Consider the following 14,389-nt stretch of genomic DNA (forward strand, 5'->3'; position numbering starts at 1 on the left):
ACCCCAGCTCTGGGAATCTGGGAGCAGTGAGGAGCTCAGCACACCCCAGCTCTGGGAATCTGGGAGCAGTGAGATCAGCACACCCCAGCTCCAGGAATCTGGGAGCAGTGAGGCACTCAGCGCACCCCAGCTCCAGGAATCTGGGAGCAGTGAGATCAGCACAGCCCAGCTCCAGGAATCTGGGAGCAGTGAGGCTCTCAGCACACCCCAGCTCCAGGAATCTGGGAGCAGTGAGGAGATCAGCACACCCCAGCCCCAGGAATCTGGGAGCAGTGAGGCACTCAGCACACCCCAGCTCCAGGAATCTGGGAGCAGTGAGGAGATCAGCGCACCCCAGCTCCAGGAATCTGGGAGCAGTGAGGAGATCAGCGCACCCCAGCTCTGGGAATCTGGGAGCAGTGAGACACTCAGCACACCCCAGCTCCAGGAATCTGGGAGCAGTGAGGAGATCAGCACACCCCAGCCCCAGGAATCTGGGAGCAGTGAGGCACTCAGCACACCCCAGCTCCAGGAATCTGGGAGCAGTGAGGAGATCAGCGCACCCCAGCTCCAGGAATCTGGGAGCAGTGAGGAGATCAGCGCACCCCAGCTCTGGGAATCTGGGAGCAGTGAGACACTCAGCACACCCCAGCTCCAGGAATCTGGGAGCAGTGAGGAGATCAGCACACCCCAGCTCCAGGAATCTGGGAGCAGTGAGGAGATCAGCGCACCCCAGCTCCAGGAATCTGGGAGCAGTGAGGAGCTCAGCACACCCCAGCTCCAGGAATCTGGGAGCAGTGAGGCACTCAGCACACCCCAGCTCCAGGAATCTGGGAGCAGTGAGGAGCTCAGCGCACCCCAGCTCCAGGAATCTGGGAGCAGTGAGGAGCTCAGCGCACCCCAGCTCCAGGAATCTGGGAGCAGTGAGGAGATCAGCACACCCCAGCTCCAGGAATCTGGGAGCAGTGAGACACTCAGCACACCCCAGCTCCAGGAATCTGGGAGCGGTGAGGAGATCAGCACACCCCAGCTCCAGGAATCTGGGAGCAGTGAGGCACTCAGCACACCCCAGCTCCAGGAATCTGGGAGCAGTGAGGCACTCAGCACACCCCAGCTCCAGGAATCTGGGAGCAGTGAGACACTCAGCACACCCCAGCTCCAGGAATCTGGGAGCAGTGAGACACTCAGCACACCCCAGCTCCAGGAATCTGGGAGCAGTGAGGAGATCAGCGCACCCCAGCTCCAGGAATCTGGGAGCAGTGAGGAGCTCAGCACACCCCAGCTCCAGGAATCTGGGAGCAGTGAGACACTCAGCACACCCCAGCTCCAGGAATCTGGGAGCAGTGAGGCACTCAGCACACCCCAGCTCCAGGAATCTGGGAGCAGTGAGGCACTCAGCACACCCCAGCTCCAGGAATCTGGGAGCAGTGAGACACTCAGCACACCCCAGCTCCAGGAATCTGGGAGCAGTGAGGCACTCAGCACACCCCAGCTCCAGGAATCTGGGAGCAGTGAGGAGATCAGCACACCCCAGCTCCGGGAATCTGGGAGCAGTGAGGAGCTCAGCACACCCCAGCTCCAGGAATCTGGGAGCGGTGAGGCACTCAGCACACCCCAGCCCCAGGAATCTGGGAGCAGTGAGGCACTCAGCACACCCCAGCTCCAGGAATCTGGGAGCAGTGAGGCACTCAGCACACCCCAGCTCCAGGAATCTGGGAGCAGTGAGACACTCAGCACACCCCAGCTCCAGGAATCTGGGAGCAGTGAGGCACTCAGCACACCCCAGCTCCAGGAATCTGGGAGCAGTGAGGAGATCAGCACACCCCAGCTCCGGGAATCTGGGAGCAGTGAGGAGCTCAGCACACCCCAGCTCCAGGAATCTGGGAGCGGTGAGGCACTCAGCACACCCCAGCCCCAGGAATCTGGGAGCAGTGAGGCACTCAGCACACCCCAGCTCTGGGAATCTGGGAGCAGTGAGGAGATCAGCGCACCCCAGCTCCAGGAATCTGGGAGCGGTGAGGCACTCAGCACACCCCAGCCCCAGGAATCTGGGAGCAGTGAGGCACTCAGCACACCCCAGCTCTGGGAATCTGGGAGCAGTGAGGCACTCAGCGCACCCCAGCTCCAGGAATCTGGGAGCAGTGAGGAGATCAGCGCACCCCAGCTCCAGGAATCTGGGAGCAGTGAGGAGCTCAGCACACCCCAGCTCCAGGAATCTGGGAGCAGTGAGGAGATCAGCACACCCCAGCTCCAGGAATCTGGGAGCAGTGAGGCTCTCAGCACACCCCAGCTCCAGGAATCTGGGAGCAGTGAGGAGATCAGCGCACCCCAGCTCCAGGAATCTGGGAGCAGTGAGGAGATCAGCGCACCCCAGCTCCAGGAATCTGGGAGCAGTGAGGAGATCAGCACACCCCAGCTCCAGGAATCTGGGAGCAGTGAGGAGCTCAGCACACCCCAGCTCTGGGAATCTGGGAGCAGTGAGGCGCTCAGCACACCCCAGCTCCGGGAATCTGGGAGCAGTGAGGAGCTCAGCACACCCCAGCTCCAGGAATCTGGGAGCAGTGAGGCGCTCAGCACACCCCAGCTCCAGGAATCTGGGAGCAGTGAGGAGATCAGCACACCCCAGCTCCAGGAATCTGGGAGCAGTGAGGAGATCAGCGCACCCCAGCTCCAGGAATCTGGGAGCAGTGAGGAGCTCAGCGCACCCCAGCTCCAGGAATCTGGGAGCAGTGAGGAGATCAGCGCACCCCAGCTCCAGGAATCTGGGAGCAGTGAGGAGATCAGCGCACCCCAGCTCTGGGAATCTGGGAGCAGTGAGGCACTCAGCACACCCCAGCTCCAGGAATCTGGGAGCAGTGAGGAGCTCAGCACACCCCAGCTCCAGGAATCTGGGAGCAGTGAGGCACTCAGCACACCCCAGCTCCAGGAATCTGGGAGCAGTGAGGCACTCAGCACACCCCAGCTCCGGGAATCTGGGAGCAGTGAAGAGATCAGCACCCCCCAGCTCCAGGAATCTGGGAGCAGTGAGGCTCTCAGCACACCCCAGCTCCAGGAATCTGGGAGCAGTGAGGAGATCAGCGCACCCCAGCTCTGGGAATCTGGGAGCAGTGAGGCACTCAGCACACCCCAGCTCCAGGAATCTGGGAGCAGTGAGGCGCTCAGCACCCCCCAGCTCCAGGAATCTGGGAAGAGTGAGGCGCTCAGCGCACCCCAGCTCCAGGAATCTGGGAGCAGTGAGGAGATCAGCGCACCCCAGCTCCAGGAATCTGGGAGCAGAGAGGAGATCAGCGCCCCCCAGCTCTGGGAATCTGGGAGCAGTGAGGAGATCAGCGCACCCCAGCTCCGGGAATCTGGGAGCAGTGAGATCAGCACACCCCAGCTCCAGGAATCTGGGAGCAGTGAGGAGATCAGCACACCCCAGCTCCGGGAATCTGGGAGCAGTGAGGCTCTCAGCACACCCCAGCTCCAGGAATCTGGGAGCAGTGAGGAGATCAGCACACCCCAGCTCCAGGAATCTGGGAGCAGTGAGGAGATCAGCACACCCCAGCTCCAGGAATCTGGGAGCAGTGAGGAGATCAGCACACCCCAGCTCCAGGAATCTGGGAGCAGTGAGGAGATCAGCGCACCCCAGCTCTGGGAATCTGGGAGCAGTGAGGAGATCAGCGCCCCCCAGCTCCAGGAATCTGGGAGCAGTGAGGAGATCAGCGCCCCCCAGCTCCAGGAATCTGGGAGCAGTGAGGAGATCAGCGCACCCCAGCTCCAGGAATCTGGGATCAGTGAGGCTCTCAGCGCACCCCAGCTCCAGGAATCTGGGAGCAGTGAGGCTCTCAGCACACCCCAGCTCCAGGAATCTGGGAGCAGTGAGGCTCTCAGCACACCCCAGCTCCAGGAATCTGGGAGCAGTGAGGAGATCAGCACACCCCAGCTCCAGGAATCTGGGAGCAGTGAGGAGCTCAGCGCACCCCAGCTCCAGGAATCTGGGAGCAGTGAGGAGATCAGCACACCCCAGCTCTGGGAATCTGGGAGCAGTGAGGAGATCAGCACACCCCAGCTCCAGGAATCTGGGAGCAGTGAGGCACTCAGCACACCCCAGCTCCAGGAATCTGGGAGCAGTGAGGAGATCAGCACACCCCAGCTCCAGGAATCTGGGAGCAGTGAGACACTCAGCACACCCCAGCTCTGGGAATCTGGGAGCAGTGAGGCACTCAGCACACCCCAGCTCCAGGAATCTGGGAGCAGTGAGGCTCTCAGCACACCCCAGCTCCAGGAATCTGGGAGCAGTGAGGCACTCAGCACACTCCAGCTCCAGGAATCTGGGAGCAGTGAGGCACTCAGCACACCCCAGCTCCAGGAATCTGGGAGCAGTGAGGCACTCAGCACACCCCAGCTCCAGGAATCTGGGAGCAGTGAGGAGCTCAGCACACCCCAGCTCCAGGAATCTGGGAGCAGTGAGGAGATCAGCGCACCCCAGCTCCAGGAATCTGGGAGCAGTGAGGCGCTCAGCACACCCCAGCTCCAGGAATCTGGGAGCAGTGAGGAGATCAGCGCACCCCAGCTCTGGGAATCTGGGAGCAGTGAGGCACTCAGCACACCCCAGCTCCAGGAATCTGGGAGCAGTGAGGAGCTCAGCACACCCCAGCTCCAGGAATCTGGGAGCAGTGAGGCACTCAGCACACCCCAGCTCCAGGAATCTGGGAGCAGTGAGGAGCTCAGCACACCCCAGCTCCGGGAATCTGGGAGCAGTGAGGAGCTCAGCACACCCCAGCTCCAGGAATCTGGGAGCAGTGAGGAGATCAGCACACCCCAGCTCCAGGAATCTGGGAGCAGTGAGGAGATCAGCACACCCCAGCTCCAGGAATCTGGGAGCAGTGAGGAGATCAGCACATCCCAGCTCCAGGAATCTGGGAGCAGTGAGGCGCTCAGCACACCCCAGCTCCAGGAATCTGGGAGCAGTGAGACACTCAGCACACCCCAGCTCTGGGAATCTGGGAGCAGTGAGGCACTCAGCACCCCCCAGCTCCAGGAATCTGGGAGCAGTGAGGAGATCAGCACACCCCAGCTCTGGGAATCTGGGAGCAGTGAGGCGCTCAGCACACCCCAGCTCCAGGAATCTGGGAGCAGTGAGGCACTCAGCACACCCCAGCTCCAGGAATCTGGGAGCAGTGAGGAGATCAGCGCACTCCAGCTCCAGGAATCTGGGAGCAGTGAGGAGCTCAGCACACCCCAGCTCCAGGAATCTGGGAGCAGTGAGGAGATCAGCACACCCCAGCTCTGGGAATCTGGGAGCAGTGAGGCACTCAGCACACCCCAGCTCCAGGAATCTGGGAGCAGTGAGGCACTCAGCACACCCCAGCTCTGGGAATCTGGGAGCAGTGAGGCACTCAGCACACCCCAGCTCCAGGAATCTGGGAGCAGTGAGGCACTCAGCACACCCCAGCTCCAGGAATCTGGGAGCAGTGAGACACTCAGCACACCCCAGCTCCAGGAATCTGGGAGCAGTGAGGAGATCAGCACACCCCAGCTCCAGGAATCTGGGAGCAGTGAGGAGATCAGCGCACCCCAGCTCCAGGAATCTGGGAGCAGTGAGGAGCTCAGCACACCCCAGCTCCAGGAATCTGGGAGCAGTGAGGAGATCAGCACACCCCAGCTCCAGGAATCTGGGAGCAGTGAGACACTCAGCACACCCCAGCTCCAGGAATCTGGGAGCAGTGAGGAGATCAGCGCACCCCAGCTCCAGGAATCTGGGAGCAGTGAGGCACTCAGCACATCCCAGCTCCAGGAATCTGGGAGCAGTGAGGAGATCAGCACCCCCCAGCTCCAGGAATCTGGGAGCAGTGAGGCACTCAGCACACCCCAGCTCCAGGAATCTGGGAGCAGTGAGGAGCTCAGCACACCCCAGCTCCAGGAATCTGGGAGCAGTGAGGAGATCAGCGCACCCCAGCTCCAGGAATCTGGGAGCAGTGAGGCACTCAGCACACCCCAGCTCCAGGAATCTGGGAGCAGTGAGGCACTCAGCACACCCCAGCTCCAGGAATCTGGGAGCAGTGAGGCACTCAGCACACCCCAGCCCCAGGAATCTGGGAGCAGTGAGGAGATCAGCGCACCCCAGCTCCAGGAATCTGGGAGCAGTGAGGAGATCAGCACACCCCAGCTCCAGGAATCTGGGAGCAGTGAGGAGCTCAGCACACCCCAGCCCCAGGAATCTGGGAGCAGTGAGACACTCAGCACAGCCCAGCTCCAGGAATCTGGGAGCAGTGAGGCTCTCAGCACACCCCAGCTCCAGGAATCTGGGAGCAGTGAGGCACTCAGCACACCCCAGCTCCAGGAATCTGGGAGCAGTGAGACACTCAGCACAGCCCAGCTCCAGGAATCTGGGAGCAGTGAGGAGCTCAGCACCCCCCAGCTCCAGGAATCTGGGAGCAGTGAGGCACTCAGCACTCCCCAGCCCCAGGAATCTGGGAGCAGTGAGGAGATCAGCACATCCCAGCTCCAGGAATCTGGGAGCAGTGAGGAGATCAGCACACCCCAGCTCTGGGAATCTGGGAGCAGTGAGGCTCTCAGCACACCCCAGCTCCAGGAATCTGGGAGCAGTGAGGCACTCAGCACACCCCAGCTCCAGGAATCTGGGAGCAGTGAGGAGCTCAGCACACCCCAGCTCCAGGAATCTGGGAGCAGTGAGGAGATCAGCGCACCCCAGCTCCAGGAATCTGGGAGCAGTGAGGAGATCAGCACACCCCAGCTCCAGGAATCTGGGAGCAGTGAGGAGATCAGCGCCCCCCAGCTCCAGGAATCTGGGAGCAGTGAGGCACTCAGCACACCCCAGCTCCAGGAATCTGGGAGCAGTGAGGCACTCAGCACACCCCAGCCCCAGGAATCTGGGAGCAGTGAGGAGCTCAGCACACCCCAGCTCCAGGAATCTGGGAGCAGTGAGGAGATCAGCACACCCCAGCCCCAGGAATCTGGGAGCAGTGAGGCACTCAGCACACCCCAGCTCCAGGAATCTGGGAGCAGTGAGGAGATCAGCACACCCCAGCCCCAGGAATCTGGGAGCAGTGAGGCACTCAGCACACCCCAGCTCCAGGAATCTGGGAGCAGTGAGGAGATCAGCACACCCCAGCTCCAGGAATCTGGGAGCAGTGAGGCACTCAGCACACCCCAGCTCCAGGAATCTGGGAGCAGTGAGGCACTCAGCACACCCCAGCTCCAGGAATCTGGGAGCAGTGAGGAGATCAGCACACCCCAGCTCCAGGAATCTGGGAGCAGTGAGGCACTCAGCACACCCCAGCTCCAGGAATCTGGGAGCAGTGAGGCACTCAGCACACCCCAGCTCCAGGAATCTGGGAGCAGTGAGGAGCTCAGCACACCCCAGCTCCAGGAATCTGGGAGCAGTGAGGAGATCAGCACACCCCAGCCCCAGGAATCTGGGAGCAGTGAGGCACTCAGCACACCCCAGCTCCAGGAATCTGGGAGCAGTGAGGCTCTCAGCACACCCCAGCTCCAGGAATCTGGGAGCAGTGAGGAGATCAGCACACCCCAGCTCCAGGAATCTGGGAGCAGTGAGGCACTCAGCACACCCCAGCTCTGGGAATCTGGGAGCAGTGAGGAGATCAGCACACCCCAGCCCCAGGAATCTGGGAGCAGTGAGGAGATCAGCGCCCCCCAGCTCCAGGAATCTGGGAGCAGTGAGGAGCTCAGCACACCCCAGCTCCAGGAATCTGGGAGCAGTGAGGAGATCAGCACACCCCAGCTCCAGGAATCTGGGAGCAGTGAGGCACTCAGCACACCCCAGCTCCAGGAATCTGGGAGCAGTGAGGCACTCAGCACACCCCAGCTCTGGGAATCTGGGAGCAGTGAGGAGATCAGCACACCCCAGCCCCAGGAATCTGGGAGCAGTGAGGCACTCAGCACACCCCAGCTCTGGGAATCTGGGAGCAGTGAGGAGATCAGCACTCCCCAGCTCCAGGAATCTGGGAGCAGTGAGGAGATCAGCACACCCCAGCTCCAGGAATCTGGGAGCAGTGAGGAGCTCAGCACACCCCAGCTCCAGGAATCTGGGAGCAGTGAGGAGATCAGCACACCCCAGCTCCAGGAATCTGGGAGCAGTGAGGAGATCAGCACACCCCAGCCCCAGGAATCTGGGAGCAGTGAGGCGCTCAGCGCACCCCAGCTCTGGGAATCTGGGAGCAGTGAGGAGCTCAGCACACCCCAGCTCCAGGAATCTGGGAGCAGTGAGGAGATCAGCACACCCCAGCTCCAGGAATCTGGGAGCAGTGAGGAGATCAGCACACCCCAGCTCCAGGAATCTGGGAGCAGTGAGGCACTCAGCACACCCCAGCTCCAGGAATCTGGGAGCAGTGAGGAGCTCAGCACACCCCAGCTCCAGGAATCTGGGAGCAGTGAGGAGATCAGCACACCCCAGCTCCAGGAATCTGGGAGCAGTGAGGCACTCAGCACACCCCAGCTCCAGGAATCTGGGAGCAGTGAGGAGCTCAGCACACCCCAGCTCCAGGAATCTGGGAGCAGTGAGGAGATCAGCGCACCCCAGCTCCAGGAATCTGGGAGCAGTGAGGCGCTCAGCACACCCCAGCTCCAGGAATCTGGGAGCAGTGAGGCGCTCAGCACACCCCAGCTCTGGGAATCTGGGAGCAGTGAGGCACTCAGCACACCCCAGCTCTGGGAATCTGGGAGCAGTGAGGAGATCAGCACACCCCAGCTCTGGGAATCTGGGAGCAGTGAGGAGATCAGCACACCCCAGCTCCAGGAATCTGGGAGCAGTGAGGCGCTCAGCACACCCCAGCTCTGGGAATCTGGGAGCAGTGAGGAGATCAGCACACCCCAGCTCTGGGAATCTGGGAGCAGTGAGGAGATCAGCACCCCCCAGCTCCAGGAATCTGGGAGCAGTGAGGAGCTCAGCACACCCCAGCTCCAGGAATCTGGGAGCAGTGAGGAGATCAGCACACCCCAGCTCCAGGAATCTGGGAGCAGTGAGGAGATCAGCACACCCCAGCTCCAGGAATCTGGGAGCAGTGAGGCACTCAGCACACCCCAGCCCCAGGAATCTGGGAGCAGTGAGGCACTCAGCACACCCCAGCTCCAGGAATCTGGGAGCAGTGAGGAGATCAGCACACCCCAGCTCCAGGAATCTGGGAGCAGTGAGGAGATCAGCACACCCCAGCTCCAGGAATCTGGGAGCAGTGAGGAGATCAGCACCCCAGCTCCAGGAATCTGGGAGCAGTGAGGAGATCAGCACACCCCAGATCCAGGAATCTGGGAGCAGTGAGGAGCTCAGCACACCCCAGCTCCAGGAATCTGGGAGCAGTGAGGAGATCAGCACACCCCAGCTCCAGGAATCTGGGAGCAGTGAGGAGATCAGCACACCCCAGCTCCAGGAATCTGGGAGCAGTGAGGAGATCAGCACACCCCAGCTCCAGGAATCTGGGAGCAGTGAGGAGATCAGCACACCCCAGCTCCAGGAATCTGGGAGCAGTGAGGCACTCAGCACACCCCAGCTCCAGGAATCTGGGAGCAGTGAGGCACTCAGCACACCCCAGCTCCAGGAATCTGGGAGCAGTGAGGAGATCAGCACACCCCAGCTCCAGGAATCTGGGAGCAGTGAGGAGATCAGCACACCCCAGCTCCAGGAATCTGGGAGCAGTGAGGCACTCAGCACACCCCAGCTCCAGGAATCTGGGAGCAGTGAGGCACTCAGCACACCCCAGCTCCAGGAATCTGGGAGCAGTGAGGAGATCAGCGCACCCCAGCTCCAGGAATCTGGGAGCAGTGAGGCACTCAGCACACCCCAGCTCCAGGAATCTGGGAGCAGTGAGGAGATCAGCACCCCCCAGCTCCAGGAATCTGGGAGCAGTGAGGAGCTCAGCACCCCCCAGCCCCAGGAATCTGGGAGCAGTGAGGCACTCAGCACACCCCAGCTCCAGGAATCTGGGAGCAGTGAGGAGCTCAGCACACCCCAGCTCCAGGAATCTGGGAGCAGTGAGGCGCTCAGCACACCCCAGCCCCAGGAATCTGGGAGCAGTGAGGAGATCAGCACACCCCAGCTCTGGGAATCTGGGAGCAGTGAGGAGATCAGCACCCCCCAGCTCCGGGAATCTGGGAGCAGTGAGGCGCTCAGCGCACCCCAGCTCCAGGAATCTGGGAGCAGTGAGGCACTCAGCACACCCCAGCTCCAGGAATCTGGGAGCAGTGAGGCACTCAGCACACCCCAGCTCCGGGAATCTGGGAGCAGTGAGGCACTCAGCACACCCCAGCTCCAGGAATCTGGGAGCAGTGAGGAGCTCAGCGCACCCCAGCTCCAGGAATCTGGGAGCAGTGAGGCACTCAGCACACCCCAGCTCCAGGAATCTGGGAGCAGTGAGGCGCTCAGCACACCCCAGCTCCAGGAATGTGGGAGCAGTGAGGCACTCAGCACACCCCAGCTCCAGGAATCTGGGAGCAGTGAGGCACTCAGCACACCCCAGCTCCAGGAATCTGGGAGCAGTGAGGCACTCAGCACACCCCAGCCCCAGGAATCTGGGAGCAGTGAGGAGATCAGCGCACCCCAGCTCCAGGAATCTGGGAGCAGTGAGGCACTCAGCACACCCCAGCTCTGGGAATCTGGGAGCAGTGAGGAGATCAGCGCACCCCAGCCCCAGGAATCTGGGAGCAGTGAGGCGCTCAGCACACCCCAGCTCCAGGAATCTGGGAGCAGTGAGGAGATCAGCGCACCCCAGCCCCAGGAATCTGGGAGCAGTGAGGCGCTCAGCACACCCCAGCTCCAGGAATCTGGGAGCAGTGAGGAGATCAGCACACCCCAGCTCCAGGAATCTGGGAGCAGTGAGGAGATCAGCACACCCCAGCTCCAGGAATCTGGGAGCAGTGAGGCGCTCAGCGCACCCCAGCTCCAGGAATCTGGGAGCAGTGAGGCACTCAGCACACCCCAGCCCCAGGAATCTGGGAGCAGTGAGGAGATCAGCACACCCCAGCTCCAGGAATCTGGGAGCAGTGAGGAGATTAGCGCACCCCAGCCCCAGGAATCTGGGAGCAGTGAGGCACTCAGCACATCCCAGCTCCAGGAATCTGGGAGCAGTGAGGCGCTCAGCACCCCCCAGCTCCGGGAATCTGGGAGCAGTGAGGCGCTCAGCGCACCCCAGCTCCGGGAATCTGGGAGCAGTGAGGAGATCAGCGCACCCCAGCTCTGGGAATCTGGGAGCAGTGAGGAGATCAGCACCCCCCAGCTCCGGGAATCTGGGAGCAGTGAGGAGATCAGCGCACCCCAGCTCCGGGAATCTGGGAGCAGTGAGGAGATCAGCGCACCCCAGCTCCGGGAATCTGGGAGCAGTGAGGAGATCAGCGCACTCCAGCTCCGGGAATCTGGGAGCAGTGAGGCGCTCAGCACACCCCAGCTCCAGGAATCTGGGAGCAGTGAGGAGATCAGCACCCCCCAGCCCCAGGAATCTGGGAGCAGTGAGGAGATCAGCGCCCCCCAGCTCCAGGAATCTGGGAGCAGTGAGGCACTCAGCACACCCCAGCTCCAGGAATCTGGGAGCAGTGAGGCACTCAGCACACCCCAGCTCTGGGAATCTGGGAGCAGTGAGGCGCTCAGCGCACCCCAGCTCTGGGAATCTGGGAGCAGTGAGGCGCTCAGCGCACCCCAGCTCCGGGAATCTGGGAGCAGTGAGGAGATCAGCGCCCCCCAGCTCCAGGAATCTGGGAGCAGTGAGGAGCTCAGCGCATCCCAGCTCCGGGAAGCCGGGAGCAGCAACGCCCCAGAGGGGGAGAGGATTGGAGAAGCTTCTCCAACAGAGGACATTTCAAACCCCGCTCTCTGCACGGACCCCCAGATGCCACCCGAGCAGAACATCTCCAATGGGGAGGTTCAGGACGCCTTCCTCAGCCCATCCCAAGTGAAGCAGTTTGAGCACACCACGGGCATGAAGAAACTCTCAGAGACAACAGGTTTGGTAAGCGACTAACTGTTTTAAAATGGGTGTAAAGATTGTATCCATAAATGTGCGTAGCATTAAATCTACTACACGATGTGTTGCGACCTTGGACTACCTTGCCAAGTTCAAAGCTGACCTGCTGTTTCTGCAGGAGTGTGCGATACGGCACCTCAGCTCCTACAGGCAATGGTCACGATGATGGTCCCATGGGCCATCGATCTGGTCAGGAGGAAACGACTCTCGTTCCTCCGGCCTGGGGATTCTGCTGCGGGGAGGCAGCTTCACCGTCTCCCAGGTTAAGGAGGTGGTGGGCGGGCGCCTCCTCGTAGCAGACGTAATGTACAAGAATGCTCCACCCCGGTTAATTAACGTCTATGCCCCGTCACAAGGGGCTGAGCGGCTGGAGGTTTTTCAGCAGCTCCCACTGCTGCTGGCAACCTCCAGGCCGGTCATTCTGGGCGGTGACTTCAACTGCATCATCGATGCGGCTGGACGATCCGGCAGGGCCGACAGCAGATTGGACGCTACGTTCAGATCCCTGATGGAAACAGTAAAGGATACCAAGCTGCACGACGTCTTCAGCAACTCTGCAGACGGAGCACAGCGTAGATACACCTGGTCACGGCCTGACGGGTCCGTCTGTTCCAGGATAGATTTCCTGTTTGTGTCCCATGCATTCACAGTCAGATCCACCGACGTCAAGCCGGTGTTCTTCTCTGACCACTGCCTCCTACTGGCTGACTGTCACTTAGAGAAGGACCAGAGGGTGGGCAGGGGGGCATGGAAGCTAAACGTGCAACTGCTGACCCCAGAGAACATTGAGGAGCTCAAGAGGGATTACAAAGGTTGGAGAACCATGAAACCCCACTTTGTGTCACTGACACACTGGTGGGAAGCGATCAAGGGAAACATCAAGAGGTTTTTCATCCTCAAAGGCACCCAGAAAGCTAGAAAAGAACAGAGGGAAATGTCCCGACTCCAGAAAAACATGCAGAACCTGCTCTGGCCGCGGTCGATGGGGGTCGATATCAAGGAGGAACTCCAAGAGGTGAAGAGCCAGCAAGCCTCGCTCTTTGCCTCGGAGGCCTCCAAGATCATCTTCCGTTCCAGAGTCCGCTCCGTGGAGCAGGATGAGATGTGCTCACGTTTCTTCTCCCAAAAGGTACACAGAGAGAGCTCTGTGATCAGCAGCCTGAAGGAAGAAGACGGCTCAGTAAAGTCATCACAGTCTCACATTTTGAGGATCAGGAAATCCTTTTATGCCGGATTGTATGACGTGAAGCCCACAGACAGCACGGCCTCCCAGTCCTTCCTGTCCTCTATCACGGAGGTCTTAGACAACAGTACACGGGAGAGCCTGGACAAAGCGCTAACTCCTGATGAACTGACTGAGGCCCTTGAGTCCTTCGAGAACAGTAAAACTCCTGGAAGCGATGGCTTGCCGGCGGAGTTGTATTCGGCTCTGTGGGACTGGATCGGCCCAGACCTGCTAGAAGTGTACGAGAGTATGCTCCTGGCCGGCAGTATGTCAGAATCCATGAGGAAAGGCATCATCACCCTCATCTACAAGCACAAGGGGGAAAGGGAGGAAATTAGAAATTGGCGACCCATTTCACTGTTGAATGTGGATTATAAGATTCTGTCCAAGGTCATCGCCAATCGGGTCAAATCTGCTCTGGAATTGGTGATCCACCCTGACCAGACCTGCACTGTGCCGGGCAGGAAGATCTCTGACAGCCTCACGCTGCTCAGGGATACGATTGCCTATGTACAGGACAGGGGTGTGGATACCTGCCTCATCAGCCTGGATCAGGAGAAGGCCTTTGACAGAATATCGCACACCTACATGGTGGATGTGCTCTCCAAAATGGGGTTTGAGGAGGGAATTAGCAATTGGATCCAGCTGCCCTACACTAACATCAGTAGCTCAGTCTCAATGGGTGGGAATCAGATAGCTTTCCTATTAAATCTGGAGTCAGGCAGGGCTGCCCTCTCTCCCCTGTTCTTTTCGTGTGTTGCATAGAACCCTTTGCTGAGTCCATCAGGAAGGATCCAGGCATAAGAGGAGTGACGATCCCAGGCAGTGGAGGCACTCAGATCAAAGTCTCCCTGTACATGGACGATGTCGCCGTCTTCTGCTCGGATCCGCTGTCGGTGCGCAGATTGATCCACATCTGCGACCAGTTCGAACTGGCCTCGGGAGCTAAGGTAAATCATGGGAAGAGCGAGGCCATGTTCTTTGGGAACTGGGCTGACCGATCCTTTGTCCCCTTCACTGTCAGGGCTGACGGCCTGAAGGTGCTGGGGATATGGTTCGGAGGGACCAGGGCACGCGTTAGAAACTGGAAGGAGCAAGTGTCTATGGTGAAACGGAAACTGGGCATGTGGGAGCGACGCTCCCTCTCCATTGTGGGTAAGAACCTGGTCATCAGGTGTGAGGCACTCTCGCTGTTGCTGTACGTGGCGCAGGT

Source organism: Carcharodon carcharias, chromosome 15, assembly GCF_017639515.1.
Source record: "Carcharodon carcharias isolate sCarCar2 chromosome 15, sCarCar2.pri, whole genome shotgun sequence".
NCBI classification, from domain to species: domain Eukaryota; kingdom Metazoa; phylum Chordata; class Chondrichthyes; order Lamniformes; family Lamnidae; genus Carcharodon; species Carcharodon carcharias.